Source organism: Arachis duranensis, chromosome 6 (genome assembly GCF_000817695.3).
Source record: "Arachis duranensis cultivar V14167 chromosome 6, aradu.V14167.gnm2.J7QH, whole genome shotgun sequence".
Classification (NCBI taxonomy): Eukaryota; Viridiplantae; Streptophyta; class Magnoliopsida; order Fabales; family Fabaceae; genus Arachis; species Arachis duranensis.
Genome location: NC_029777.3, coordinates 30,314,231 through 30,319,724, shown reverse-complemented (window position 1 = coordinate 30,319,724; position 5,494 = coordinate 30,314,231). Strand labels below are relative to the sequence as shown.

The 5,494-nt window shown below is 38.9% G+C and overlaps 1 non-coding gene across 1 annotated transcript; it reads left to right on the top strand.

Annotated features, from left to right (window-relative positions):
* Positions 1-2,784: 2,784 nt before the first annotated feature.
* LOC127740367 (small nucleolar RNA R71) lies at positions 2,785-2,892 on the top strand. The gene has a single exon (XR_008001044.1). It is a non-coding gene; the product is annotated as a small nucleolar RNA R71 (small nucleolar RNA).
* Positions 2,893-5,494: the final 2,602 nt, after the last annotated feature.

Genomic DNA, 5,494 nt, shown 5'->3' with positions numbered 1-5,494 from the left:
TCATTTAAGAAAGGTGATGGATTCATAGGACATTCATAACTTTAAGGCATAGACACTAAGACACTAATGATCATGTAATAATACACAAACATAGATAAATATAAGCATAAAAATTCGAAAAACAGAAAAATAAAGAACAAGGAGATTAAAGAACGGGTCCACCTTAGTGATGGAGGCTCGTTCTTCCTCTTGAAGATCTTATGGAGTGCTTGAGCTCCTCAAAGTCTCTTCCTTGCCTGTGTTGCTCCTCTCTCATGACTCTTTGGTCTTCTCTAATTTCATGGAGGAGGATGGAATGTTCTTAGTGCTCCACCCTTAGTTGTCCCATGTTGGAACTTAACTCTCCTAGGGAGGTGTTGATTTGCTCCCAATAATTTTGTGGAGGAAAGTGCATCCCTTGAGGTATCTCAGGGATTTCATGATGAGGAGTTTCCTCATGCTCATGTCCATAAGTGGGATCTCTTGTTTGCTTCATCCTTTTCTTAGTGGTATCCATGAGGACTTGGTCCAACCTTTGATCAAAGTTGACCCTTTTTGAGTTTGAAAGGGACCTCGGGGATCACCTTCTTCTTGGCCACAACTTCATAGAAGTAGTCTTGATGCACCCTTGAGATTAATCTCTCCATCTTCCATGACTCGGAGGTGGAAGCTTTTGCCTTCCCTTTTCTCTTTCTAGAGGTTTCTCCGGCCTTAGGTGCCATAAATGGTTATAGAAAAACAAAAAGCAACGCTTTTACCACACCAAACTTAGAAGTTTTGCTCGTCCTCGAGCAAAAGAAGAAAGAAGGGAGTAGAAGAAGAAGAAAATAGAAGAGATGGAGGGGGCTTTGTGGTTCAGCCAAGGGGGAGAAGTAGTGTTTAGGTTGTGTGAAAATGAACGAGTGAAGAAGGGTTTATTTAGGGGTGGAGAGGGGGGTAGGGTTCGGCCATTATGGGTGGGTTTGGGAGGGAAAGTGGTTTGAATTTGAATGGTGAGGTAGGTGGGGTTTTATGATGGATGGATGTGAGTGGTGAAGAGAATTGTGGGATTTGATAGGTGAGGGGTTTTTGGGGAAGAGGTGTTGAGGTGATTGGTTAATGGGTGAAGAAGAGAGAGAGTGGTACCAGACTGGGCGTTAAACCCCCATTTTGCTGTCTTCACTGGCGTTTAAACGCCAGCAAGTTTTCCTCTAGGGTGTGCTATTTTTCTTTCTGTTTTTCATTCTATTTTTGGTTTTTCAATTGATTTTGTGACTTTACATGATCATCAACCTACAGAAAACATAAAATAACAAAAGGAAAATATAACATTGGGTTGCCTCCCAACAAGCAAAAGGATTCTTCATTCACTTGAATGATCAATTCTCCTCTGTCAACATCAATCACAGCCTTTGCTGTGGCTAGGAAGGGTCTGCCAAGGATGATGGATTCATCCATGCACTTCCCAGTCTCTAGGACTATGAAATCAGCAGGGATGTAATGGTCTTCAATCTTTACCAGAACATCCTCTACAAGTCCATAAGCTTGTTTTCTTGAATTGTCTGCCATCTCTAGTGAGATTCTTGCAGCTTGTACCTCAAAGATCCCTAGCTTCTCTATTACAAAGAGAGGCATGAGGTTTATGCTTGACCCTAGGTCACACAGAGCCTTCTCGAAGGTCATCGTGCCTAATGTACAAGGTATTGAGAACTTCCCAGGGTCCTGTCTCTTTTGAGGTAATCTCTGCCTATTCAAGTCATCCAATTCTTTGGTGAGCAAAGGGGGTTCGTCCTCCCAAGTTTCATTACCAAATAACTTGTCATTTAGCTTTATGATTGCTCCAAGGTACTTAGCAACTTGCTCTTCAGTGATATCTTCGTCCTCTTCAGAGGAAGAACACTCATCAGAGCTCATGAATGGCAGAAGTAAATCTAATGGAATCTCTATGGTCTCAGTGTGAGCCTCAAATTCCCATGGTTACTCATTGGGGAACTCAGTGGAAGCCAGTGGACGTCCATTGAGGTCTTCCTCAGTGGCGATCACTGCCTCTTTCTCCTCTCCAAGTTCGGCCATGTTGATGGCCTTACACTTGTATTGCTTGGAAGAGTGCTAGGAGGGAGTTCAGTAACTTTCTTACTCAGCTGACCCACTTGTGCCTCCAAGTTTCTAATGGAGGACCTTGTTTCAGTCATGAAACTCTGAGTGGTTTTGATTAGATCAGAGACCATGGTTGCTAAGTCAGAGTGGCTCTGCTTAGAATTCTCTGTCTGTTGCTGAGAAGATGATAGAAAAGGCTTGCCATTGCTAAACCTGTTTCTTCCACCATTATTATTATTGAAACCTTTTTGAGATATCTTTTGATCCTTCCATGAGAGATTTGGATGATTTCTCCATGAAGGATTATAGGTGTTTCCACAGGGTTCTCCCATGTAATTCACCTCTTCCATTGATGGGTTCTCAGGATCATAAGCTTCTTCTTCAGATGAAGCGTCCTTAGTACTGCTTGGTGCAGCTTGTATTCCAGACAGACTTTGAGAAATCATATTGACTTGCTGAGTCAATATTTTGTTCTGAGCCAATATGGCATTCAGAGTATCAATCTCAAGAACTCCTTTCTTCTGATTCGTCCCATTGTTCACAGGATTCCTTTCAGAAGTGTACATGAATTGGTTATTTGCAACCATTTTAATGAGTTTTTGAGCTTCTGCAGGCGTCTTCTGCAGGCGTCTTCTTCAGATGAAGAGATTCTCCAGCAGAGCTGTCCAATGACATCTTGGACAGTTCAGACAAACCATCATAGAAGATACCTATGATTCTCCATTCAGAAAGCATGTCAGAAGGACACTTTCTGATCAATTGTTTGTATCTTTCCCAAGCTTCATAGAGGGATTCACCTTCTTTCTGTCTGAAGGTTTGGACTTCTACTCTAAGCTTACTCAATTTTTTAGGTGGAAAGAACTTTGCCAAGATGGCATTGACTAGCTTTTCCCAAGAGTTCAGGCTTTCTTTAGGTTGTGAGTCCAACCATATCCTAGCTCTGTATCTTACAGCAAAAGGGAATAGCATAAGTCTGTTGACGTCAGGGTCAACCCCATTGGTCTTGACAGTGTCACAGATCTGCAAGAATTCAGCTAAGAACTGATGAGGATCTTCCAATGGAAGTCCATGAAACTTGCAGTTCTGTTGCATTAGAAAAACTAATTGAGGCTTAAGCTCAAAGTTGTTTGCTCCAATGGCAGGGATAGAGATGCTTCTCCCATAGAAGTCGGGAGTAGGTGCAGTAAAGTCACCAAGCACTTTCCTTGCATTGTTAGCATTGTTGTTGTTTTCGGCTGCCATGTCTTCTTCTTGTTTGAAGATTTCTATTAGGTCCTCTACAGAGAGTAGTGCTTTAGCTTCTCTTAGCTTTCGCTTCAAGGTCCTTTCAGGTTCAGGGTTAGCCTCAACAAGAATGCTTTTATCTTTGCTCCTGCTCATATGAAAGAGAAGAGAACAAGAAAATATGGAATCCTCTATGTCACAGTATAGAGATTCCTTGAGGTGTCAGAGGAAAAGAAGAATAGAAGGAGGAGGTAGAAGAATTCGAACTTATCAAAAGGGATAGAGTTCGAATTGTGTATTGAGGAGGAGTGTTAGTCCATAAATAGAAGGATGTGAGAAGAGGGGAAGAATTCTCGAAAATAAATTAAAATATTTTGAAGAAATTTTGAAAAATTGAAGAATGATTTTTGAAAATTAAAGTTTGGAAAGAAATAAAGTGATTTTTGAAAAAGATTTTGAAATTAGAAATCAAAAAGATATGATTGAAAACTATTTTGAAAAAGATGTGATTAAAAAGATATGATTGAAAAGTTATGGTTTTAAAGAGATATGATTAAAAAGATATGATTGAAAAACAATTTAAAAAGATTTGATTTTTAAAATTAATGACTTGGCTAACAAAAAATTTAAAAGATATGATTCAGACATTAAACCTTTCTCAACAGAAAAGGCAACATACTTGAAATGTTGAATCAAATCATTAATTGTTAGCAAGTATTTTTGAAAAAGGAAAGAAATTGATTTTGAAAAATTATGAAAACTTAAAAAAAATTGCATTAAAAACAAAATCTTCCCTCTTGTGCCATCCTGGCGTTAAACGCCCAAAATGGTATCCATTATGGCGTTTAATGCCCAAAATGCTACCCTTTTGGGCGTTAAACGCCCAGCCAGGTACCATGGCTGGCGTTTAAATGCCAGTTTTCCTTCTTCACTGGGCGTTTTGAACGCCCAGCTTTTTTTTGTGTAATTCCTCTGCTGTATGTTCTAAATCTTCAATTCTCTGTATTATTGACTTGAAAAGACACAAATTAAAAATTTTTAATGATGAGGAATAATCAAAATGAAACTAAGATCAAATAAACAATGCATGCAAGACACCAAACTTAGAAGTTTGTATACTACTGACACAAACAAATTGAGAATGCATATGATAAACAACAAAACACTTAAAACAAGAGAATTTAAAGATCAGAGCAAGAAAATCATCAAGAACAACTTGAAGATCAATGAAGAACATAATGCATGTAATTTTCAAAAATTAAAAGAATAAAGACATGCAATTGACACCAAACTTAAAATTAGAAACTAGACTCAAACAAGAAACATAAAAATATTTTTGATTTTAAGATTTTATAATTTTTTTTTATTTTTCAAAAATTATATGGAAAAGGGCTAGCCAAGCTTCAGCAAGACATTGCATTCAAGAGCTAAATTGATGAGAATCAATCAGCTTTGGTGATGATGAAAACATCACCTTGAAACTCTAGAATTCATTCTTAAAAATTTTGAAGAAAAATACCTAATCTAAGCAACAAGATGAACCGTCAGTTGTCCAAACTCGAACAATCCCCGGCAACGGCGCCAAAAACTTGGTGCACGAAATTGTGATCATCAATGGTGCCATCAACATGGTACGCTCGATTGCAATCTCAACTCTTTATCACAACTTCGCACAACTAACCAGCAAGTGCACTGGGTCGTCCAAGTAATAAACCTTATGCAAGTAAGGGTCGACCCCACGGAGATTGTTGGTATGAAGCAAGCTATGGTCATCTTGTAAATCCCAGTCAGGCAAATTCAAATGATTATGGAGGATTAATAATTAAAAGATAAATAAAACATAAAATAAAGATAGAGATATTTATGTAATTCATTGGTGAGAATTTCAGATAAGCGTATGGAGATGCTTTGTCCTTTTTGTCTCTCTGCTTTCCTACTGTCCTCATCCAATCCTTCTTACTCCTTTCCATGGCAAGCTGTATGTTGGGCATCACTGTTGTCAATAGCTACAGTCCCGTCCTTTCAATGAAAATGTTCAACGCGCTCTGTCACAGCACGGCTATTTATCTGTCGGTTCTCGATCATGTCGGAATAGAATCCAGTGATTCTTTTGTGTCTGTCACTAATACCCCACAATCGCGAGTTTGAAGCTCGTCACAGTCATTCAATCCTTGAATCCTACTCAGAATACCACAGACAAGGTTTAGACCTTCCG